The 27,467-nt window shown below is 35.8% G+C and overlaps 1 protein-coding gene across 5 annotated transcripts in view; it reads right to left on the bottom strand.

The window, feature by feature from the left end:
• Nucleotides 1-27,467, bottom strand: part of Fam168a (family with sequence similarity 168 member A) — a 185,741-nt gene that overhangs the window by 143,536 nt on the left and 14,738 nt on the right. The window lies entirely within an intron of this gene.

Here is a 27,467-nt window from a genome sequence, read left to right as displayed (position 1 = left end):
GGTGAATTACATAGAAATTGTGACACAAAATATCAGGCTACTACATAAAAGTTACCTGAATACACACAGCAGTAGCCAACAGTCAATCTGATAACTGAGATAACTACTAAGTGACTAACTGGTATACAGCATGGATATGCTGAACAAAGGGATGATTCATGTCCCAAGATGGACTGAGACCAAAGGTACAAGAATGGATGTGCAATTGAAAATTTATGAATTGTTTATATCTGGAAATTTCCATCTAATATTTTTAGACTGTGGGCAACTGAAAACATAGAAAAGGAAGCCATAGATAAGAGGGGACTCTATTCCTTTCAATAGATAGCAAAGTGCTATTTTCCAAATTTATATCATGTTATACCCCATAAAACACTTTGATGGCTTCCAATTATTCTTAGTATAAAGAAAAATATCTAGTCCTTTATTTTTCTTATTCCTATCCTTCAGTACTAAAGCTTTATGTACTATAACCTGCTATACATATTTCATTTTCTCAAATATATCAATCTCTATTCTGCAAGAGACTTTCCATGTGTTGTTCCCTCTACATAGAAGATTCTACTCACTATTCTTGCCCTAGTTTTGTCTAGAAAACTCTAACTTGTCCTTCAGACTCCCCATCCAATATCACTTCTTTAGAGAAGCTTTCACAGAACTCCCAGACTAGGTCAGATCCCACTGAGATATTTGCTGACAGCAACATGAAACTCTCATTTGTAATACTTAACCACAGTTATAATTTTTACATTGTGTTTATGCATATGATTAATTGATCAATATCAATAATCATTACTAAACTGTAAGCTCCATAAATATGTGGAGACCATATCTGATTTTGTTGACCATAGCCTCTGTAATTGTTATATAATCAGTAACCAAAAGAGCCAAGGTTACAGCTCAGCTCTATTCATTTCCAAAATTTCCAGTATGTACCACTGAAGACAATAAATCACTAAGACTATGAGAAAGCAATTTTAACTGAAAACTAAAAAGATGAGTTTGATGTTTCATGAATGTCTGCAAATCTTCAAAATCCCAGAAAGTGAATTTTTCTACATTATTATAGTGGTTAAACTATTCTTCCAAAATATGGAAGACTAGAAATGAGGAAGAAGGGAGGATGGGAAAGTGAAAAATCTTAAAATTAAGTTATTAATAAAAGATATAACATGATTATGAAATTGAAAAACTTAATATTTTGGGGATATTAAAACTAGGCAAAGCAGTCTACAGATTCAATATGATCTCTTGCAAAAATCCATGGCTTTTCTTTGTAGAAATATAAGAGCTAAATCCTCAAACGCATATGAAATTGCAAGGGGCCACAAATAGCCAAAATAATCTTGAAAAAGATGAACAAAGATGGAGGACTCACACTTTCCAAATTTAAAACTCACTACAAAGCTAAAGTAATCAAAACAGTATGGTACAGGATATACATATAAAGCAATAGAATAAAGGATCCAGAAATAAATTCACACATCTGTGAGCAAATAACTTTCAACAAAGGTGTCAAGACCCGTTAAGAAAGAAAGAATAATCTTCATACAAAAGAATACAGCTGCAGGCTGGGGATGTACATCAATGGATAGCACTTAAGTTCCATCTCCAAAACTGTAAAAGAAGATGGAAAGAAAAAAAAAAAAAAAAAACCTCTACACACGAGTAAAGGTTGTAGCTCAGTGGTGGAGCACTTGCCTTGCACATGTGAGGCATTGGGTTCAATCCTCAGTACCACATAAAAATATATAAATAAATAAAGGTATTGTGTCCATCTACAACTAAAAACAAATATTTAAAAAAGAATAAAGCTGAATTCCTATTTAATATCATATAGAAAACAACTCAAAATGAATCAAAGACCTAAATGTAAGGCTAAAACCATAAAACTCTTAGAAGAAAACAAGAATAAATCTTCATGACTTAGGTTTTGGAAATTAATTTTTAGATATAACACCAAAACATGAGCAACAAAAGACAAATTAAATTGGACTTCAAAATTTAAAACTTTAAATTGGATTTCAAAATTTAAAACATCTAAGCATGGCAGCACATACCTATAATCCCAGCTACTTTACCAAGAGAGTAAAAAAAAATATTTTCCAGTATTCCAAATATTTTCTTTCATTCTGTGGGTTGTTTTTTTTTTTTTTTTTACTCTCTTGGTAAAGGTCTGGTATTGAGAATACACAAAGAACTCTAAAATTTAAAAAAAAAAAAGGCAAACATCTAATTTTAAAATAAGCAAAGAACCTGAATAGATATTTCTCCAAAATTATGCAAATAATCAACAAATACATGAAAAGATACTCTTTATCATTAATCATTTGGGAAATAATAATCAAAATCATATGAGATACAATGTCACTCATATCCACTAAAATGACCATTAAAAAAAATAAAATAAAATAACAGTGTTAACAAGAATTGTGAAATTTGAACCCTCATACATTACTGGTAAGATTGTTAAAATGGTGTAGCCATTATGGAAAACAGTTTGGCAGCTCCTCAACAAGTTAAACGTAGAATTACCATATGACCCAGTAATTCTACTCCTAGGTATAATCCAAAAGAACTGAAAACAGTTATTCAAACAAATACATCTATCCACACATTCGTGGTAGTACTATTCATGATAGTCAAAGGTAGAAACAGTCCAAATGTCCATTAACAGAAGATAGATGAATAAACTATATAGTACATCCATACAATGGAATGAAGCCATAAAGTACTAATATTTGCAACAACATGAATGAACCTCAAAAATACTATTCTGAGTGCAAGAAGATACAAAAAGTCACATATTATATGATTTGCTTATATAAATTATCCAAAATAGGTAAATCCATAGAGACAGAAAGATTGGTTGCACTAGGCACTAGGGAGAATGGGAATGCAAAATCACTATTTAATGGATACAGAGTTTATTTTTTCCTTTTGAGGTGATGAAATATTTTGGAACTCCACAAAGGTGATAGTTACAAAACACTATGAATGCACTAAATGCCAGTGGGTTGTTCACTTTAGAGAATGGTTAATTTCAATGATGTTACATGAATTTCACCTAATTGAATCTGTCATGGTTTGGATGTGATGTGTGCCCCAAAAATTCATTGTGTGAGACAATGCAAGAAGGCTTAGAGGTAAAATGACTGGGTTATGAGAGCCTTAACCGAATCAATGAGTTAATTCCCTGATCAGGATTAACTGAGTAGTAACTGAAGGGAGGTGGGGTGTGGACAGAAGAGATGGGTCATTGGGAATGTGCCTTTGTATCTGGTGAATGGAGTCTCTCTCTCTCTCTGCTAAGTTGAGGCCACATTATGACAAAACAAATCAAAGGAATACCCCAATAAATTGACATTTCCACACATGCAATTCATGCTCTCTGAGACAGCATGATGTACCAAAAGGGTGGTAGGGTTTGGAATTTGCATCCATCTCCATGAGCTTATTAACTGTGTAAGCTTGGGCAAGTCACCTCTCTGACCTATGGAAACATGACCAAGGTTGTGGCTCAGTAGTAGAGTGCTTGCCTAGCATGCATGAGGCACTGGGTTCGATTCCCGATACCACATAAAAATACATAAAGATATTTTGTCCATCAACAACTAAAGAAAACATTTTTAAAAAGGGAAAATATGATTATAATATCTTTCTTGGAGCTACTACAGGATTTAAAACAAGGGAAACATTTAGTCAAATGGTAAAATATTATGCAAATGTTTCTTTTGTTCCTTTACTATCTAAGAAGGGATTCAAAAAAATAATAGAACTACTTTTATAAAGAACACTATCCTCAAAGCTCCACAACACAGAGACTACATTTTCTTTTGGATTTGAAGTGATCAAAACTGTTTCCAGGGAGGGCTTATAAAAACAATACCACATTAAACATTGGTGATTTGTTTTAAAAGTTAGTATGCAATTAAAAGGATTCCACTGTTTCACCAGGCTCTTGTGGCATCCAATTAAGTAATAACATGAGAGAGAAGCTCTTAATTATGGAGGAAAACTTCCATAAGCCAGTGACAGGTGTGCAGGGCTCAAGCTGAGATCAAAATAGTTGACTACAGCATTAATTCATCCTTTTCCTTTTTCCCAAAGACACTTAAGTTTGCTTGCAATTAGTTGAAATGTAAACCAGACCAAATGACTGCCATGTTTCAAGCTTTATTACCTTTTATCACATTAACATCCACCAATTGAGTTTTAAAGGATTAACACCAAAACAGATGGCTTAAAACCCATAAGTGAGCTTCAGTGATCAAAAATGATAATGGCCAGACTGAATTTACACTCGTCACTGAGATGTTACCATGTTTCCCTGAATAATACCTATTCATAAAACTGAAGTTATACCTTTTTCATTTTCATGTTCTATGTAAATAACCTTAAGAATAAAACCATCTTCAAGGGGATGCATTTTTTTCTAATTTGCATATCGTTCCTCCAAATTGTAAAGCAAAAAGCTCTCTTTCTCCTTCTTTTTTTTTTTTTCCTTTTTTAAATTTTAAGACAGTTTGGATAAATTGTCCAGGTTGGCCTTGGATTTGTTATCCTTCTGCCTCAACCTACCAGAAGCTGGGATTATAGGAATGAGCCACCTCACCAAGCTAAAAAGCTACTCTTTTGTCCCTTGATGTAAGCAATAAAAATTAAAGCCAAACACCCAATACTTCTTTGTTTTGCAATAGAGACAATGGTTTTTGTAGCACCAGACAAAAAAAAGGGGGGGGGCAAATAAAGCCCATCCCCAAAATCCAAATGGAAGAATAATTTTCCCAGAAGTTTGATTATCCCTGGGTCAAAGTTTGACCTTTGGAAGACATAGACTCTTACAAATATCAGTGAAATTGTTCCTGTGAACTCTAATGTGTCAGAGCAATGATGATGCCACAAAATCTCCCATTAGTTGAAATATCCCTTTTCAAGCAGGGCTACTCTTGACTTCCAAAGAAAGCTTCTGGAAAATCAGGTCTCCAAATTCAGTGATCAAGAGAAACTTTTTTTTTTTTTAATTCAAATTTGTTATGACAGCAGAATGCATTACAATTCATATTATAGAGTAGAGCACAATTTTTCATCTTTCTGCTGTATACAACATATATTCACACCATTCGTGTCTTTTTCATACATGTACTTTGAATAATGATGTCCATCTCATTCCACCATCATTTCTAATTCCATGCCCCCTCCTTTCCCCTCCCACCCTCTGCCCTATCTAGAGTTTCTCTATTCCTCCCATGCCTCCCCCACTGCAACCCCACTATGAGTCAGCCTCCTTATATCAGAGAAAACATTCAGCATTTGGTTTTTTGGGATTGGCTAACTTCACTTAGCATTATATTCTCCAACTCCATCCATTTACCTGCAAATGCCATGATTTTATTCTCTTTTAATGCTGAATAATATTCCATTATGCATATATACCACATTTTCTTTATCTACTCATCTCCTGAAGGACATCTAGGTTGGTTCCACAGTTTAGCTATTGTGAATTGTGCTGCTATAAACATTGATGTGGCTGTGTCCCTGTAGTATGCCGCTTTTAAGTCCTCAGAGTTTAGACTGAAGAGTGGGATAGCTGGGTCAAAAGGTGGTTCCATTCCCAGTTTTCCAAGGAATCTCCATACTGCTTTCCATATTGGCTTCACCATTTTGCAGTCCTACCAACAATGTATGAGTATGCCTCTTCCCCCACATCCTTGCCAACACTTATTGTTGTTTGTATTCTTAATAGTTGCCATTCTGATTGGAGTGAGATGAAATCTTAGAGTAGTTTTTATTTGCATTTCTCTAATTGCCAGAGATATTGAACATTTTTTCATATTCGGAAAAAACTCTTGAGAAATACGTACATATTTACCCAGGAAGAGCCATTATGATAAGAAAAACTCAGGATTTGGATTCAAGCACCAGTTCGTAACATAACTCATCCAAGAAATTATTGAATAGCTGCTCTTTATCAGTATTGAATGCTGATGATCAAAGGAGGACACGTAATAAATTAGTGTTACAGATTCTCTGACAGACATCAACACAAGAGAAGTGTAAGAGAAAATAGTCAGCTCTACCTGGAAAAGAGAGGTACAGCTTTACAAAGGACATGATCCTGGTACCACATTTTTTTTTAAATAACATAAGGCCATGTTTATCAAGTTAAAAAGGGAAGAGAACCATTTGAGGTGGGCGGGCAAGTTAAGATCTGGCAGTATAACTCGGTGAATACTGGGGACTGCAAGTGGTTGGGAAGACTTGAGTTCAGAAGAGGAAGTGGCAGCAGAGGGAAGAAGGAAAGCTGCTATCCAGACAAGAGAGATGCTGAGAGTTTGAGCTAAGGGAACAGCTCTGGGGATGAAAAGAAAGGCCACAGATTGGAGAAATGTTAAGGAGATGTTGAGAGCCACAGCCGAAGGGGCCCCAGCAAACTTTCAGACTACCAGCTGATGATTGGCTCACAGCGGCCCCAGCAACATCTAGCTGATTGGCTCCTCTGCGGTGATGCTCATTGGGCTGTTTTCCTGCCCTTTCAGGCCACGGAGCTGCTCATTGGGGGACTTTTTTGGCTCCGCCCAGGCGACCCAGCCAATCGGCCTCAAGAGCAGGAGGATTGTGGGAGGTGGAGAGGCTGGTGGTTGGGGGGAGTGGCTTGTGGGAAGCCAGCGGTGGCAGTTGGGCTCTGAGGGTTTTTCCTGAGGAGCTGTTTTGTTTGGCGTGTGTGGTTCTAAAAATAAAGTTAGTTTCTTTTGACAAGTGGCTCCTGAATTGTGCCCAGCCAGACTGCGGCATTTGGTGGCCCTTATGGGGAACGAACCCATGACCCTGGCATTATCTACATAGCTCTGTGACTGAAAGAAAACAGAAAGATAAGGAAATCCTAAATTTCTGGCTTTGATGACAGAAAATGGCGGTGTCATTCACTGAGATAAGAAATAAAAAGAGAAGGTTTGGGGAAGATGATAATGAGTTTAGTTTTAAGCCAGTCTTGTGACTAAACCAGTCACTTAATATGTCAAATTCAGTTTCTCAGTTGGAAAAATTATTATTTTAATTATTACAAAAATTATTACAATAAAGGTTATGGTGAGAATTAAATAGGATAATGGATGAGGGAGGGATAGAGGGAATCATTACCCTCTACCCATTGGTCTAAGGAAGAGATTGCTAATAGTATTTATTTTCTCTCCCTGAGTACAGACACTTCCCTATCCTAATCCCCTGCCAAGATTTAACTGGGCACAAGCAAACATGCTGGAAACATCCATTCCCCAGGATTATTTAAAATTAGGTATGCCATGTTTCTAAATATAATGAATGAGATGCCAAAAGAATTAATGTATACAACTTCCAGCTCTTTTAGATGGACAAGGAGGTTGAACCCAGGGCCTCACATACACTAAGCATACACTCTACCACTGAGCTACACCCGCCCTGTTTTTATGGCAGCTTTGTGCCATCCACTCTCCCTTCTCCCTTCTCACAGACTAGAAGGTAGGTGTGTCAATCAGCTATCTGAGCATACAGATAAAGGCGTCATTCTCCGACAACAATGGGATAGAAGTAACTTTGGTTTCCAAAATGATTTCAGGGAGCAAGACCTCTGACCACCATAGTCATAACAAACCTAGCTCTGGACTGTTTAATAAAAGATAAATGTCTATCTAGTTTGAGGTACTGAATGCCTGGATTTCTGTTTCAACAGCCACTCTGAATTCTATACCAAACTTTAAAAATCTGCAAGGAAAATAAGCAAGACAAATTTCAGGACCCTAAAAATCTGCTAGATGTTGATAGTATGTTTGAGACTGGAGGGAGGAACATTCATATTCATACATACACACGTTTACTTATAAACATCAAATGAGAAGAGCTAAAATGGTCCAGGACTGTAGTCATCTAGTTAAGATTGAAAGTTCTAATTTTTTTTTTCATACAAATTCCACAATTAGTTTTTTTAAAAGCCAATAATATACAGATTACTAACTAAATCAAATCTACAATCTGGAACAATGAAATCAATTTTGTGACATTCTTAATTTATATAACAACCATGTCAGACTAAAACAAGAGCTTGAAATTCGCAGATTTCTGAACTATAATCAAACAGAAAAATAATGCAGGTCAGAACACCTGAAAAATTGCTTCTCGGCCTTTTGGCTAAGATCATATGCAGAACACCTGAAAAACCAAGTAGCTAGGTTATAACAGGACTTTTTGGCTCTGACACTGCCTAGAAACTAAACGGAACCAAAATTGGTTTCTCCTCATGGTGAGGATGAAGGTCAAAACACTTGGGCCTGTGACTTTAATCACCTTTAGGGCATTATCTGGCTATGAAATTGCCAAAGTAAGCAAATAATTTCCAAAAGAAAAAGAATGTACTAGGCTGTGAAGAGGTGAAGCCTTTGGGAGGTGGGATCTGAACCCTTGTGAAGGAGGCCCAAGGGAGCTTGTTTGCCCTTCCACAATATGAGGACATAGCTTGAAAACCCTGAGGAGTGGGCCTTCCCCAGACACTGAACCTGCCAGAACCTCAATCTTGGACCTCCCAACTTGCAAAACTGAAATAAATAAGAAATAAAATTGAGGGGCTGGGGTTTTTGTTCAGCAGTACAGCGTTTGCCTCACACTGGGTTCGATCCTCAGCACCACATAAAAATAAATGGGCAAAATAAAGGTATTTTGTCCATTTACAACTAAAAAAAAGAAATAAAACTGTGTTGTGATAAGCTAAAAAAAAAAAAATGAAAAAGAAAAAGAATGTACTGTGGTAAGTACAAGGCAATATAGATTCTAGCCCCAGGTTCTTCCTTTTTCAAACTATATGACCTTGAACAAATCAATTCACTTCTCTGGGTTTCCAGTTCCTTATCTTTCTGATATGAGAGGTGGAACAGATAATAAGTTTTTTACAGCTATATGAAATTCCAAAGTTTGTAAATATTCTAATAGTATTAAAATAATTTTGTCATTTAAATGCCAATACTTCAATGTTAAAAACTTATAGAATATACTATAGCTTCAATTTCTTATTTTAAATGCTATTAAGGAAAAAATACTGGAAAATAATTTGTTACTGCTATTCCTTCCTTTTAGAAATACAAAAGAAATCTGACAAGTCAATCAAAAACTATCAGTACAATTAAGACAATTCACCCAGACATCAAAAAAAAAAAAAATCGATTTTTCAAGTACTACAAAGACTTAAGTATAATCCCTTCTCTCATATGAAGGGTTATAGACAGTTATCATATACTGGCCCAACTATGTTAAACACCACTAAAATTAGAATTAATCTAATTCTCAAATATAATCAAATAGTGACCAAGAATGAAGATTCAGGAGAAAGCACAGGATATAAAAATAAACTAGCAATTTTAGGATCATCACTCTCTAATAATACTATACTCAGCATCAACATCTTCAATATGTACACCTTCCCAACCTTTATGGAATACACCTTTATGCCAACTATTCGAAAAGGAGACACCACACACACACACACACACACACACACACACACACACAACTGTTCTATCCATCTACAAACAGCTCAGATAAAGGAATCTATATTCCACATATCAAAAAAAATCACTGTGCATTCCTAAGAAAACAGATGTAAAGCTCTAACAGCTAAAAGTAAGGTAGAGGGAGAAAATATGAAATCTGGAGTCAGAAGACCTGGAATTTGGATTCTGCTACTCAGCAAATGTATAAGCCTATATAATTAATGCAGTTCACTTTTCCTGACCTATAGAACAGACACAAAAAGGATAATGTCCATTTCACAGAGTTTTAAGGCTCAAATAAGATAGATAATATTTTTCATATATATTTACATATTCATAGAAACTTTCTGAGAAAATACAGTTGTAGGGATTATATAGGCTCTGAAGTCAGAGTGACTTGGGTTTTAATCACAACTGCATCTCTTCATTAGCTATGAGACTGAGCAATCAAATTCCTTTCTCTGAGACTCAGTTTTCTCTTCTATGAAATAGGGTCAATGAGACTCCACATCATGTAAAAATCACAAAAATGGGATCCTAATCAGATTAAATTATACTCAATGTAGTATGTCAAAATAGACTCTACTGTCATGTACATCTAAAATGAGCAAATAAAGAAAAAAAATAGAAATACGATCAATGAGAATTAAGACAAATATTGCACTTGGCACAATGCCTGGCATAGAGCACAATGTTAGTTAGTTAGCATCATCATTATCCTAGCTTTGTGTTGAATACAATGAGTAAAAAGAGCAGGAGGAAAAAACAATTTGGTCCTGCCCTGAGAGCTACCAGTTTAATACAAGAAACAGATTAGAAACAGATTAAATAACATAAAAATGCTTTTAAAAAATGAATTATGTCAATATCAGTCAACACTATAATATAGAGTTAATATGATAAGGTAACTCAAGACTGATTCTAAGTGGGGCCTACGGAAACCCATCTCCTTATTTAACCACTATACCACCTTCATACTAGCAGACAAAGAGCATAGAAGATGAAACCTAAATGCGTTCTTATGATCATATAAAATATACTTTGAAACTGTCCTGAACAACAACTATTCTACCCTAATGGCCAATAGAGAAGGCAATGATCCAGACAACATAACACAGTCACGTATAGTCAAGAAAAAACAACATCACCCTGAAAGAAAAATGAATAAAACTGGTGCAGCACCAAAATCCAGAGCCAGAAGGCTTTCTTCTTACGGAAAAATGCTTAGCCAATACACTGCATCACTTAAATAATTAAACGCAATGAAAATGTGGGTTGATGTTGCACTGAGGAAAACTATCATCTGCATTACTGAAATATCATAAACAAAATCAATTTCAGAGAAGTAATCTGAATAGGACTGCATAAAATTAAGCTTTCTAGTTTGTGGAAGCAGATCCCCCACTTGCCAACCACCTGCACATCTTTAAATGAAGATATGCCAATGTGCTCATCTGAGAGCCACCTCTGGATTCATGTGCAATAACACAAGATTCACTTACAACTTTCCCCCAAAATGGGCATATTCATATGTTGGAAAGTAAAGAGTTAGGAATGAAACAAAGTATATATTAGCTTCTTTACAGATTTCTAGAAGACTTAAAACTGGAATTTCAACTTTAGTGTTCCCGTTCAGGAAGCTACAGATGTTAACAGCCATCCCTATTTCTTCAACCAATCCTCCACCCACTGCCCAGTGTCCTGAGTTTTTCTAAACAAGGAGCCTCCATCCTCCCTGTTGTATGGATCAGGATTAGACCAGAATCCAAACTTGATTTCTAAGCTCCTCCCTAAGTCCCCTTGGGCTGCCTCACACAGTATCCCTACCCCCACCCTATTCACACTTCCACTAAAAATTTTCTTTACCCAGGACCTCATTCTGACCTCTTCTCTTCAGCAGTCCCTAAGAATAACAATAAAACTTATCAAAATGTCTCCTTTATATAGTTTAAGTAAAATTTTGCATTTTTCTTTTAAATATTCACTAGTGAATTCTCACTAAGTCCCACCTAATCTAATGATAAAAGTCACAAAATAATTACTACTTTGTCGGGCATTTTCCAATGTAAAGGGCATTTTCACATCTATTATCTCATTTGATCCTCACAACAGATGGAAAGGTCACCTTTATTATCATCGCTGTCCCAAGTCTCAGAGAAAGTCAGTTGTCCCAAGAAACTCAACTATTAAGTAGCAAAGCTGGAACTACAACCAAGTTTGTAGGATCACAAACCCATGTCCTTTCCACATAGGCACTCACTCTCTTGTCCAAGGAAGTAAACAGTAAACCAGCTGTTTAAATGTCCCTTAAACAAATTACCTCCTGGAGCAACAAGTTCCTAGAGAAAAATGAACTCTTGTTAGTTTAACAGTATCAACATGAAAATACAATAAAATGGCACCAGCAGTTGTTGTCTTTTTTAATAAATTTTATGGCCAATGATCAAAGAAACACTCTATTATCCTATAACACTCCACTAGGAATAGTCAAAAAGGAAAAAAAACTATGGAGCCCCTTCTATGCTACAGGCAAATATTACTATATACATCAATCTTAACATACCTGTAAAGTGAGTATCAATCACATCCCTATTTTGCAGATGAGCAAAATAGGCTTATCCAAGATCACCTAACAGCAGTGCCAAGATTTTGAAACCTAGTCCCCAAACTCAAAGTCTGGGCTAATTCCAGTGACTATTTCACATTTTAGAGACTTTCAAAGAATTCATAAAACAACATCTCTTTAGAAAAGCCTTTAATTGGTCTGGGGTTATAGCTCAGTGGCAGAGTGCTTGCCTAGCACGTGTGAGGCACTGGGTTTCATCCTTAGCACCAAATAAAAATAAGCAAAATAAAGGTATGCTGTCCATCTACAACTACAAAAAAAATTTTTTTTTAAAGAAAAGCTTTTAATTTTATTAAGATAATCAAAATACTCCATGGACCTTACTATTAAAATACAAGATTAAATGACAGAAAACAAATACATATATCTGATGATGAGTACTAATTCATATATAATAGATTATTGAGCTATCTGCTATAAAATCTAATAAGAGTTTAGTAGAAATTTGAATGTAGGGCTGGGGATGTGGCTCAAGTGGTAGCGCGCTCGCCTGGCATGCATGTGGCCCGGGTTCGATCCTCAGCACCACATACAAACAAAGATGTTGTGTCTGCCGATAACTAAAAAATAAATATTAAAAAATTCTTTCTCTCTCTCTCTCTCTCCTCTCTCACTCTCTCTTAAAAAAAAAAAAAAGAAATTTGAATGTAGTTTCAGAATGTGTAACGCTATAATTAAAAAGCTAGTTTGAGGACTGGGGATGTGGCTCAAGCGGTAGCGCCCTCATCTGGCACGTGTGCGGCCCGGGTTCGATCCTCAGCACCACATATAAAGATGTTGTGTCCACCGAAAACTAAAAAATAAATATTAAAATATTCTCTCTCTCTCTCTCTCTCTCTCTCTCTCTCTCTCTCTAAAAAAAAAAAAAAAAAAAAAAAAAGCTAGTTTGAGCTTTGAATCTGGCAAGCCTGTCACTAATTAGCTGGGATACCTTAATTTAATTATTTCTTTGAATTTTTAGTTTTAATATAGGTAAAATAGAAACAATACCTACTTCTCAGGGTTCTCATTAACATTTAGAGATAATATATGTAAAATACCCAGGGCAACATCTAGTGTGACAGCTATCATCATCCTTTGCCCCCAATGGATTTTCCCAGTCAAAATATGTAGATGAAAATTTTAAACACAAAAACATAAAACTCCAAATATAATGAACTGTGTGGTACCATGGAAAATGAATATTCAAATAACTTAACATTTAAAATATCATTAGATATTTTGGCTTTGGATAGATTTTTTTTTTAATCTCAGATATCAAAATAAACCTGAGTATTTGCCTTGAATCTCTAAGCAGAATTTCTTACCCCTTCAGAAGATCCTCTAGTTACCTAGTAACCACCTGCCAGCCCTAAACTAAAGAAAATTGGCTCAGCACTGGGCTAATTACGCAACCAGCCTGAACAATCTAAAAGGAAGTCTGAAATAAAAGGAATTGTCAGCCAGAATGTTATTGAAATTATCCACAACAGGAGACCTGAGAATCCAAATACCACTGGGCATTTATTTCCATGAGAATAAAATCACAATTTATGAGCCCTACCAATTATACCATTATTAAAACAAACATCCCATTGAGGCTACAACTATCAGATAAATGGCTTTATTGTCCCCATTGTTTCTTCTACTGCAGCAAAGAGGTGCAAACTGAATGAGCAGTTACCAGAAGCAGTAATTTCTAGGAAATTACAATGCAGACCTCCATCTTAAAAGTCCCTTTGTGTTGGAGTGTATGTGCTCTAAAGGGGAAAGGAGAAATGGAGATTCAACTGTTCTCCACGAGCCCCCACATTCAAAAGATTCTGACAACTTTACAAGCAGAACTTACCAGTTTTCCCTGCTTTTTCCTATTTGTTTTCTCTCCCAGTAGGCTGTTCCTGGGCTCACCCAAGAGGAAGAATCTGAACTCAGAAAATGCACTTTATTGACTAGAAAACCTTTAGACACCCTTCCAACCCAAATAAACACAGAAGAGACAAGAAAATGGCCCCTGGTTTCCTTGGCTCCCAACAGTACAATAGACCTCTTGCTAGCGCAATGAGAATTAATGAGAAAGTGCAAAAAGCATGGCATAGGCTCCTCCTGTTATTAAAAAAGAAAAAGCCCCTTTAAAATAACTGCTAACGTTATAAACCTCACACTGTATTTTCAGACTAAAATGGGAAACCTGAGACACACTGCCTAGGTGCTATCCTTGCTAAACTACATCATGTTAAAGGGAAAGCAAAAGTAATCCTTTCAGTAACAGCTCAATGAATGCACAAATCTACCAATTTGGAAAAAGAAGGAATGAAACTACCTTCACTGGGCAACTGTTCTATACCAACCACTGTACATGAAGTATTTTTAATTCTCACAACATCTTTCTGAGGTAGAACAGAGATCCCTTATCAACAGAATTTGAGAATTTAAAGCTAAGTTCAAAAACAATAACACAAAGTCACAGATCTTCTAAACTAAGATTTGATTTAAAGGCTCTAACTTTAAACTCTAACCTTCTTAACCTTTAGTTTTTGCTTTTTGTGCTATTAGTAGAACCTAACAAAAATACTTTAAAAAAAAAATAACGATATCAAACCAAATTCTACCTAAACCTTTTATAAAGCTCTAACACTATAAAGGAATCATAGATAGATGCAAGTGGGCTCTGACCTCATTATAAAATACACTTTTTTTAATCATTATTTTTATTTTTTTATATGTGGTGCTAAGGATCGAACCCAGTGCCTCACACATGAGAGGCAAGTGCTCTGCCACTGAGCTACAGCCCCAGCCCTAAAATTCACTTTTGAAATTCTTTAAACTCTCAAAAGACTTATGAAGTGAGTGATAATGATGCCTCACAAATGAGAAAGCTGAGGCTCAGAAAGAATTTATGATTTGCTCAAGGTAAAATGGAAATTAAAACCTAGGACTCTGACTATAAGCTCATTGCTTATACAACCGTATTACAATACTAGACTTAAAACAGGCATAAAGAACTAAAAAACATAAAATCCGATTGAAGTTCTTTGCTTATTTTTGAAGAACATCTGTTCATAATTAATATCACGTGGAACACTACGAATGAGGGGAGCACCAGAAAGCCCTTTAGGGCCTCAAACCGCCTCAATCTAAATTTTCCTATTTCAAAAACACTGGAAGCCCAGTGAAAGACAACATGAGATCTAGGTGACAGAAAATCATTTTGGAATTCTGAACTCCTAAATGTACTTTGGACCACCAAGTGAAAACATGCCTGGTAATATTGGCTTCCAGGGTTTGAGGGCCCACTATGGAGGGCATTATGCTAGGTTGTTGTTTTTGTTTTTCACTGCTGAGGATTAAAACCAGGCTCCCATGCAGGCCAGGCAAACACAGTACCACTGAGCCACATGCCCAGCCCTCTAGGCTCTTTTTTTTTTAATATGAATTCTTTTTTTAACATTTTTGTTAATTTTTTTTGTAGTTGTAGATGGGCAGAATGCCTTTATTTTATTTGTTTTATTTTCATGTGGTGCTGAGGATCAAACCCAGTGCCTCATGCATGCCAGGCAAGCACTCTGCCACTGAGCCACTGCCTCAGCCCTTTAGGTTCTTTATTTTCATTGTTCCTAATTTTCTTCATGGTCCTTTAGGCAGGTGGTAGAACTCCTATTCTACAGATGAGTCAACTAAGGCTGAGAAATGCAGTGACTGAATCCTGACTAAGATTTCAAAACCACTGCTTAATCTATGATACTAAAAAGTACATCAGTGGTAACTTAGATTTGGGATGGAGGAGACGGCAGGAAACGACTTCAAAGAGGTACCAGGAAACTTTGGGGAAGTGAAAAATGTTTACCATCTGAAAGGTTAAAATAAATAGAACAGCTAGTATTTAAATTCAACTTGCAAAATTGTTCAGAAAAATAAACTTGAAGGAGACAAAATGCTATCAGTGTCAGTACAGCATAAATGATAGAATGCCCATCCCCATTCTTTAGAGCAAGCTTCTCTGAAGAAGTTTAGTGTATTGAAAAGAAAAAAATTATAATATTCCATAAGTAAACTTTTAACTGATTAAGGCTAGTGGTATGTACTTTACCTAATTCATTCTTAATTCCCAAAACTATTGTTTTTTTCTGTTTTACTGATGGGGAAAATGAAATTCTGAAATGTTAAACAACCTTTAGTAGTGGTACAAACATAAACTGTGATCTGGATGTAAGTGTTAAGTCTTCAAACAGGAAATGGAGCTCTTTCTAGTTCATATTCTTGCTCTCCAAGCCACTAAGAAACGCACTCAAAAATGTTTTAGAGCCAGGCATGGTGGTGCACACCTATAATCCCAGTAACTCAGAAGGCTAAGGCAAAAGGACTGCAAAGTTCAAAGCCAGTCTCAGCAACTTAGCAAGGCCCTAAAGCAACTTAGCAAAAATTTGGGGTTTTAATGATTGTCCAACTAAGCCCTCAGTAATTTCTGACAGGTGATTAAAATTATGATTCTTAAAAATATTTGGCTGGTTAGAATCTTAGTAGCAAGCCAAAGTAATCCTTTACGCATGCATTTATTATACATGAGTGTCAAACTGTGTGTTAAGTTGGTTCTGGTTGATACAGATGAGTAAGATATGGTTGCTTTCTTTAAGAAGCTCCCAGGTACATGTGGAAAAAGATATAAATAAATACATTACTGTCAGTGTGTTGTGGCTACTTTTTTTTTTTAAAGAAAGAGAGAGATAATTTTTTTAATATTTATTTTTTAGTTTTCGGTGGACACAACATCTTTATTTTTATTTTATTTTATTTTTATGTGGTGCTGAGGATCGAACCCAGCGCCCCGTGCATGCCAGGCGAGTGTGTTTACACTTGAGCCACATTCCCAGCCCATGTTGTGGATACTTTAACATGAATAGCAGAACAGAGGGATTAAAACCTTCAGGGAAGAGTTCTTTTGGAGGAGAAGCCTCCAAAATAAAAAATAAAATCTCAAAGTAAAAAATAAAAAAATGACTAGGGATGTGGCTCAGTGGTTAAGTACCTCTGGGTTCAATCCCTAATACAAAAAAAAATTAAAAATTAAGAAATCATTCATCTTAAGCAGTGTCTTCCATAATAGCAAAGACTCAAAATTTCATGGATTCTGGACTTAAAAATCTGTCCTAATTCATGAGGTTTACAATGTTAGCACTCCATAAATAATATCTACACACAAATATTCTCAACCTTTTTTTTGCTTATTTACGGTTTGGGCAAAAAAAAACACCTGATACCTCTGTCAAAACACTTATCAATGAGTAAATTTATTTTTTAAATCAGAATATACAAAAATGTGGCATTTATACACAATGGAATATTACTCAGCACTAAAAGATAACAAGATCATGGCATTTGCAGGCAAATGGATGGCGTTGGATTACATTATGCTGAGTGAAGTTAGCCAATCCCTAAAAAACAAATGCCGAATGTCTTCTCTGATATAAGGGGAGTGACTCAAAATGGGATAGGGAAGAAGAGCATGAGAAGAAGACTACCACTAAATAGGGAAGAGAGGTGGGAGGGAAAAAGAGGGAGAAGGGGAGTTGCACGGAAGATGGAAGGAGAACCTCATTATTATACAGAATACATATATAATGTTGTAATAAGAAAAAGGAAAAAAAAGTGTGTCACATTAGATTGGATAGAGAGAAAGGATGGGAGAGGAGGGGAAGAGTAAGGAGGACAGGAAGGGCAGCAGAACAGAATTGACAATATGACTGATGTATGTACATTCCATGTATCTATTATATGTCAAAATTCATTCTGTTGTCATGTATGACTAAAAAAATGAAATAAAGAATAAAAAAATCAGAATATACTATTTGTATATTTATGAGGTTCTTTTTAATGTATCAAATTCTCACAACTTTCAAGGTAGATAGAAACAGATATAGTTATCTTCACTTTAAGGGTAAAAAAACATGATATTCAGAATGCTCAAACAATTTACCCAAGTTGGACAACTATTAAGTAGCTGAACTAAGATTCAAATCCAGGACTTCTAACTCTATGCCCAGAATCATCAGAAATAAGTTCAGGCTTCTCCTCCAAAAGAACTCTTCCCTGAAAGTTTTAATCCCTCTGTTCTGCTATTCATGTTAAAGTATCCACAACACACTGACAGTAATGTATTTATTTATACCTTTTTTCACATGTACCTGGGAGCTTCTTACAGACAGCAACAATATCTTACTCATCTGTATCAACCAAAACCAACTTAACACACAGTTTGACACTCATGTATAATAAATGCATGCATAAAGGATTACTTTGGCTTGCTTACTAAGATTCTAATCAGCAATATTTTTAAGAATCATAATTTCAATCACCTGTCAGAAATTACTGAGGGTTTAGTTGGACAATCATTAAAACCCCTAATTTTTTAAAGTCTCAGTCATCTCACCATTCAGATAAACTAAATCCTATATGTACATTAAAAAATCAAATGCACAAGCAAAGTACTGATAATATTTGGTTCTGCAGCATATATTTTATGGTATCCAGAAGTTAAAATTGACCAAAGGTTAGCAAAGAGAAACTCAAAAGCAGGAAAAAAGAACAATAGACTGAGTCAGAAAAGCAATCATAATGTCCTAGCTTCTCCATTTAGCAATGTAATCCAAATGAGATTCCAAGATCTGTCACAAATCAAGCTCCTTCTGAATATTTAGATGTCTAGTATATACACAGCTCCACTGACCCAACTAAAGGCAAAGAATACAGGCAAGCTGCAGAGAGACAACTGAAGTAAGAACAGGCAACACAATGCAAAGGGAGCAATGGACAATGGACAAGACAGAAAAGCCACTCTTCTAAAATTCAGCCTACAGCAATATTGCTGTAACTGTATAACTGACTGGTTGGAAAATTACACCTGCTTAACAAGCCAGCCTGAAACTATGGATTAATTTGACAAGTCCTTACTGATACCTATTCTATGCAAAGTCCCAAGGTGAGTTCTGAGAATACAAAGATGATCAGAGGCTGGGGCTGGGGCTCAGTGGTAGAGCTCTCGCCTAGCACGTGTGAGGTGCTGGGTTCAATCCTCAGCACCACATAAAAATAAGTAAATAAAAGTATTGTGTACAACTATAAAAAAACTAAAAAATGTATTTAAAAAAAAAGATGATCAAATATACTCCCTGCCCACTTCAAGCAGAGAAACCTAAAAAAAATTAGTAAACGGATAATTATAATCAGAGACACCCAGAGATGGGGCACCCAATCCCAACAAAGGAAGTCAAGGAAAGTTTTTTGGAAAATATTAGCTCTTAGGTTGAGTCTTAAAGGCTGAGTCAGAGTAAACCAATTAAGAGTAAAAAGAAGGGGTTACAAGTTGCAGCTCAGGGTTAGAGCACTTGCCTAGCATGTAGAAAGCTCTGGGTTCAATCTCCAGGATCACAGCAAAAAAGGGAAAAAAAGCAAAAAGAGTAGCAAAGAGTCATCTAGGCCAAGAGAAGAACACGTGCAAAGACACTGAGACAAAAGGTATGACAGACACGTAAGAAGAACTGTAAGCACAATACAATGCACATTTCAGCAATACTGAAAATAAAATGTGCAAACTAGGAAAAGAAAAAAATCATGAATGACTCTGGAGAGAAAGTTAGGATGAGAATCCTGAACTGACTTAGATACTATACTGAGGAACTGAACCTCAACTCAAAGATTTTTAAGTATTTGAGGGGCTGGGGAACATGGCTCAATAGTAGAGCATTTGCTGGGCACATGAAGCCCTGGGTTCAATCTGGCACCAGGGGAAAAAAAGGATCTTATGTATTCAAGATTCATGCTGGGGTTGGAGTTGTGGCTCAACAGTAGAGCGCTCGCCTAGCACATGAGAGACATTGGGTTCAATCCCCAGCAATACATAAAAATAAATAAATAAGATGAAGGTATTGTATCCCACTATAAGTAAAAAAATTTTTAAAACAAAACAAAAATTCATGCTAACTCTCATCTAGGAAACAGTGTTGGTACAATGACATTTGATTGAAGGATACCAATATCCTTTCAGATATCAACATTGAGAATAGAATTGGTTTTTCCCGCTTCATAATTTCACAGCTTGATCAAAAGTACTGTCAGAGCCAAAAATCACAAACATAAGGATAATATTAACATCAACATAAATACAGAAAAATATTTTTTAAAAACTCCAAATGCTTCAGAGATATTTTGGAGAAATATTGGATCTCCTCAGTAATGACTAAAGTAGTCAGAAAGTTTATAAAAGGATGTTTCTCATATTTAGTGAAATCTTTAATTGAATCAGAACTATCAACTTTAGTAACTTTCCAGAACAATTCAATACTTCAATCAGAAACCAGACCACAAGGTTTAAAAAGTTGATGTGAAAATCAGGAACAGCAGTACACACCTATAGTCCACTACTTGGGAGGCAAAGGCAGAAGGATAGCAAGTAGAAGATCTACCTGGGCAACATGGCAGAACTTTGTCTCAGAATTTTTTAAAAAGTGAAAAGACTAGGGATGTATGTAGTTCAGTGGTAGATCACTTTGGGTTCAATTCTCAGTACTAGCAGGACAAAAATAAGGTTGACTCTTGGGGCCTGGGGATATAGCTCAGTTGGTAGAGTGCTTGCCTAGCATGCACCTGGTGCTAAATTCAATCCCCAGCACCACCACCACCACCACCAACACCATAGAAAAAAGGAAAAAGGTTGAATCTTTCCCCATACCAACAAACAGTGGCCAGATCCCAGTGTGCATAACCACTGTACACTTAGTAGCACCAGCATACAGTGAGAGTAATTAGGTGATAATCTATTCTGTAATTTCTGGTTCTGGTTCATTCATTTAGCACTGATTCAATTATTCAACAAAAATGTACTAAGGACCTGCTGGGTTCCAATTAACAGGGATATACAAATAATTAGTGAGAAGATGGGGATGTAGCTCGGTAGTAGAGCACTCCTGGTTCCATCCCCAGTACCACAAAAAGTGGGGTGGGGAAGGAGGAGGAGGAGGATATAGGGACTAATGCAAAGAATGTTAATTCCCCACCCCAAGAACTAAGATTATAGGCTGTATAGGGATGATAACTAGAAGGTAAAATGACGTTCAGTGCTATGACTTGTCTAGCCTACTTCTTTCTGCATTCTCTGCTCACAGTGAAAAAATCAAAGTCATGCAGGCCAGTTGCAATGGCATACACAAGTAATCCCAGTGACTCAGGAAGTTGAGAGAGAAGAATCACAAATTCAAGGCTAGCCTCAGCAATTTAGCAAAACCCTGTTTCAAAACTAAAAAAAAAAAAAAAAAAGTGGGGAGTGATGTAGCTTTAGGCATAGAGGGCCTCTGGGTTCAATCCCCAGTACTGCAAAAAGAAGAAAGAAAAAGAAAAAAATTAAAAAGAGTTGAAGATACAGCTCAGTTACAGAGTACTTGCCTAATACAAGCAAGGCCCTGGGTTTGAGTCCCAGTACCACGGGGAAAAAAATAATGTAAAAATCAAAGCCATTACACAAACAAGATTAATTAATTGGCCATGGCTTCAGCTGCATTTTTTCTTTTTTTTTAATTTGATTAATATTTTAAAATATGTCATTTTTTCATTTCATGCTTTTATTCCAAGTTTTCATTCATATTATTATGATTATTAGAAGATTCTCTAATTTCCAATGTCATTTTTTATTCTAATTTGTTATGTATGATAGAATGCATTACAATTCATATTACACATATAGAGCACAATTTTTCATTTCTCTGGTTGTACACTGCATTTTTTCTTTTTCTACTGTTAATATTCTAGGCTAAAAGTAAGGAAGCCTAATTAGTCTGGATGGAAATGACATGTACACATAAAGCATTTTTGCTACATATAAAAGTACAAGAGTACTGCCCCGCAGCCCTGTGTCCTGGAAAGAGGCCAGCCCTGCAGCCCCACGGCCCTTGTGGAGAGGCACTCTGCACTGGGGTTCCTTATTCACCAAAGTGTGGCTCCATAGCCCTACACCAGGGTACATATGGGCTTGAGGTTGCTGCCACCACAAAACTACACCGCAAGGATATCGCTGCTTCTATCAAGGGACAACAATAAGGACCTGGTAAAACATCACCAAGGTCCCTGTGGGCCTGGCTGCACCAGAGGTATCTCTACTAGAAATGGTAACAGTTATCCTGTTGCTGAGGTAACAGGGAGTCTTGCATGGAGTAACCTCTCTCTTGTTTCTCCTACTAACAGCCAACTTCTTATGATTACCCTCTCACTAGTCATATAATCTAAGACCTCCATATTCTCACATCCTACCTCATAAACATCTCAGCCAACCCCCATCACCCCCTTCTACCATTGGAAACTGTAAACCATTTTGCAAGGCTATTGACTGTATGGTAGAAGATAACCAAACTCATTATTTCTGATTATGGCAACAAAACTACAAATGTAAAAATAGATCTATGGCTGCACATTGGATACAATGAGTGCTGTAATATTGATCTCCCCCTTAAAGGGCAGAAGCTGTAATACCTCAGACCTACACTGCAAGACGGGAAGACACATAGACATCATGAAAAAAAAAAAAAAGGGAGGAAAGTGCCCCAAACAAATCAAGATACTACAACAATAGAATCCATAGATAGCACAGTAGATGAAATGTCAGAGAAAGAGTTCAGAATATACATAACTAAAATGATTTGGGGGTTAAAGAATGACCTAAGTGAACAGATTCAGGCAAAAATCGATCACTCCAACAAAGAGATAAAAAAACAAATACAGGCGCCCATCGTTCACACCAACAAAGAAATAAGAGAGCAAAAACAGGTAGAAAGAGATTACACTTCAAGAAAGAGATAGAGATTCTGAAAAAAAAAAAAGAAAGAAAGAAAAGAAATCCTTGAAATGAAAGAAACAATAAGCCAAATAAAAAACTCAGTAGAAAGCATCACCAACAGACTAGATCACTTGGAAGACAGGACCTTAGACAATTAAAGACAAAACATACAATCTTGAAAATAAAGTTGATCTCACAGTAAAGATGGTAAGAAACCAAGAATAGAATATCCAAGAATTATGGGATACCATCAAAAGACCAAATTTAAGATTTATTGGGTTAGAGAAAGGTTCAGAGATTCAAACCAAAGGAATGTACAATCTCTTCAATGAAATAATATCAAAAAATTTCCCAAGCATGAAGAATGAATTGGAAAATCAAATACAAGAGGCCTATACGACACCAAATGTACAAAATTACAAATCTACATCAAGACATATTATAATGAAAATGCCGAGCATATAAAATAAGGATAGAATTTTAAAGGCCACAAGAGAGAAAAATCAGATTACATATAAGGAAAGACCAATTCAGATCTCAGCAGATTTTTCAACCCAGACCCTCAAAGCCAGGAGATCCTGGAACAACATATACCAAGCTCTGAAAGATAATGGATGTCAACCAAGAATCTTATATCCAGCAAAATTAAGCTTCAGATTTGATGACAAAATAAAAACCTTCCATAATAAACAAAAGCTTAAAAGAATTTACAGCAAGAAAGCCTGCACTACAGAACATTCTTGGCAAAATATTCCACGACGAGGAAATAAAAACAACAATGAAAATCTGCAAAAGGGAGAACTATGATAAAGGAAAAACCAACCAAGGGAGAAACTAAATCAAGTTAAATACCAAAAATAAACAAAAATGACTGGAAACACAAATCATATCTCAATAATAACCCAGAATGTTAATGGCCTAAACTCACCAATCAAAAGACATAGACTGGTAGATTGGATTTAAAAAAAAAAAAAAAAAAGACTCAGCAATATGCTGCCTTCAAGAGACTCAATTCATAGGAAAAGATGTCCACAGACTGAAGGTGAAAGGTTGAGATAAAATCTACCATTCACATGGTCTGAGTAAATGAGCAGGGGTTTCCATCCTCATATCAAATAAAGTAGACTTTAAGCCAAAGTTAATCAAAAGGGATAAAGATGGACATTTCATACTGCTTAGGGGAACCATACATCAATAAGACATAATAGTTTTAAATACATATGCCCCAAACAATGAGCATCTACATTCATCAACCAAACTCTTCTCAAGTTCAAGAGTCAAATAGACCACAATATAATAATTCTGGGTGACTTCAACACACCTCTTTCACCATTTGATAGATATTCCAAACAAAAGCTGAACAAAGAAACTATAGAATTCAATAATACAATCAATAACTTAGACTTAACTTACATATGTAGAATATATTATCCATCAACAAGCAAATACACTTTCTTCTCAGCAGCACATGGGCCCTTCTCTAAAACAGACCATATATTATTCCACAAAGCAACTCTTAGTAAATCGAAAAAAGTAAAAATATTTCCCTGCATTCTATCAGACCACAATGGAATGAAGTTAGAAATCAATGATAAAATAAAAAATAAAAGCTACTCCAACACCTGGAGACTAAATAATATGCTACTATATGAACAACTGATTGCAAAAAATATTAAGGAGGAGATTAAAAAAAATTCAGAGGCAAACAAGAACACTGATACAACTTATTGAAATCTCTGGGACATTACAAAGGCAGTACTAAGAGGAAAGTTCATTGCATGAAGTTCATTCCTTCAAACAAGAAAAAGTCAACAAATAAATGACCTAACATTACATCTCAAAGCCCTAGAAAAAGAAGAACAAATCAATCCCAAAAGCAGTAGAAGACAGACAGAAAATAATTAAAATCAGAGCTGAGATCAATGAAACTGAAACAAAAGAAACAATTTTAAAAATTGACAAAACAGGGGCTGGGGTTGTGACTCAGTGGTAGAGCACTCGCCTCTTACGTGTAAGACCCCGAGTTCGATCCTCAGCACCACATAAAAATTAATAAACAAAATAAAGATATTTGCCCATGTATAACTAAAAAATATTTTTAAAAAATTGACAAAACAAAAAGTTGGTTCTTTGAAAAAATAAATAAAATTGGAGAGAGAAAACTCGAATTACTAACACTATTGATGAAAAAGGAAATATCACAATAGACACTACAGAAATACAGAAAATAATTAGAAATTATTTTGAAAAATTGTACTCCAATAAAATAGAAAATATCAAAGGCATTGACAAATTCTAGATCTATATGATGTGCCCAAATCAGAATGATATACACAATTTAAACAGATCAATTTCAAGCAATGAAATAGAAGACACCATCAGAAGCCTACTAACCAAGAAAAGCCCAGGACCAGATGGATACACAGCTGAGTTCTACAAGATCTTTAAAGAAAGCACCAATACTCCTCAAACTATTTCATGAAACAGAAAAAGAGGGAATGCTTCCAAACTCATTTTATGAGGCCAATATCACCCTGATTCAAAACCAGGCAAAGACACATCAAAGAAAGAAAACTTCAGACCAATATCTCTAACAAATATAAATGTAAAAATTCTCAATAAAATTCTGGCAAATTGAATACAAAAACATATCAAAAAGATGGTGCACCACAAACAAGTAGGGTTCATCCCAGGGATGCAAGGTTGGTTCAACATACAGAAATCAATAAATGTCATTCATCGTATCTATAGACTCAAAGTTAAAAATCATAAGATCACCTCAATAGATATAGAGAAAACATTTGACAAAATACAACACCCCTTCATGTTCAAAACACTAGAAAAACTAGGGATATCAGGAACATATCTCAACATTGTAAAAGCTATCTATGCTAAGCCCCAGGTCAACATCATTCTGAACGGAGAAAAATTGAAAGCATTCCCTCTAAAAACTGAAACAAGGGGCTGGAGTTGTGGCTCAGCGGTAGAGTGCTTGCCTAGCATGTGTGAGGCCCTGGGTTCAATCTTCAACACCACATAAAAATAAATAAATAAAATAAAGGCATGCTGTCCATCTACAACTACAAATAAATAAATAAATGGAACAAGACAGGGATGCCCTCTTTCACCACTTCTACTTAACATAGTTCTTGAAACCCTAGCCAGAGCAATTAGATAGACAAAAGAAATTAAAGGGATATGGTAGGGGGAAGAAAAGAACTCAAATTATCACTATTTGCCGACAATATGATTCTATACCTAGAAGACCCCAAAAAATTCCACCAGAAATATTTTAGAACTAATAAATGAATTCAACAAAGTAGCAGGATATAAAATCAACACCCATAAATCAAAGGCATTTCTGTACACCAGTGACAAATCCTCAAAAAGAGAAAATAGGAAAACCACCACATTTATAATAGCCTCAAAAAAAAAAAAAAAAAAATACTTGGGAATCAACAAAAGAGGTGAAAGAGGGCTGGGGATGTGGCTCAAGCGGTAGCGCGCTCGTCTGGTATGCGTGCGGCCCGGGTTCGATCCTCAACACCACATACCAACAAAGATGTTGTGTCTGCCGATAACTAAAAAAATAAATAAATATTTAAAAAAAAAAAAAAAGAGGTGAAAGACCTCTACAATGAAAACTACAGAACGCAAAAGAAAAATGAAAGAGGACCTTAGAAGGTGGAAAGATCTGGGCTGGGGTTGTGGCTCAGTGGTAGAACGCTCGCCTAGCATGCACGAGGCCCTGGGTTCTATCCTCAGCACCACATAAATGTAAAATAAAGATATTGTGTCCACCTAAAACTAATAAATAAATATTAAAAAAAAAAGGGGGGGGCTGGGGATGTGGCTCAAGCGGTAGCGCGCTCGCCTGGCATGCGTGCGGCCCGGGTTCGATCCTCAGCACCACATACAAACAAAGATGTTTGTGTCCGCCGAAAAAAAAACTAAAAAATTAATATTAAAAAAAAAAAAAAAAAAAACTCTCTCTCACTCTCTCTAAAAAAAAAAAAAAAAAAAAAAAAAAATCAACAAGATGGAAAGAAAGATCTACCTTGTTCTTGGAAAGGCAGAATTAATATTGTCAAAATGACCATACTACCAAAAGCACTATACAGATTCAATGCAATCCCAATCCAAATCCCAATGCCATTCCTCATACAAATAGAAAAAGCAATCATGAAATTCATCTGAAAAAATAAAGAGACCCAGAATAGCCAAAGCAATCCTTAGCAAGAAGAGTGAAGCTAGCGGCATTACTATTCCACACCTTAAACTACACTACAGAGCATTAGTAAGAAAACAGCATGGTATTGGCACCAAAAGAGACTTTTAGACCAATGGTACAGAATAGAGAACACAGAGACTAACCCACATAATTACAGTTATCTCATATTAGACAAAGGCACCAAAAACATATATTGGAGAAAAGATAGCCTCTTCAACAAATGTGCTGGGAAAACTGGAATCCACATTTAACAAAATGAAATTAAACCTCTATCTCTCACCATGCACAAAACTCAACTCA

This window comes from Callospermophilus lateralis, chromosome 2 (assembly GCF_048772815.1).
Source record: "Callospermophilus lateralis isolate mCalLat2 chromosome 2, mCalLat2.hap1, whole genome shotgun sequence".
NCBI lineage: Eukaryota > Metazoa > Chordata > Mammalia > Rodentia > Sciuridae > Callospermophilus > Callospermophilus lateralis.
Note: the sequence above shows the minus strand (reverse complement) of the source record. Positions and strands in the feature narration are given on the sequence as shown.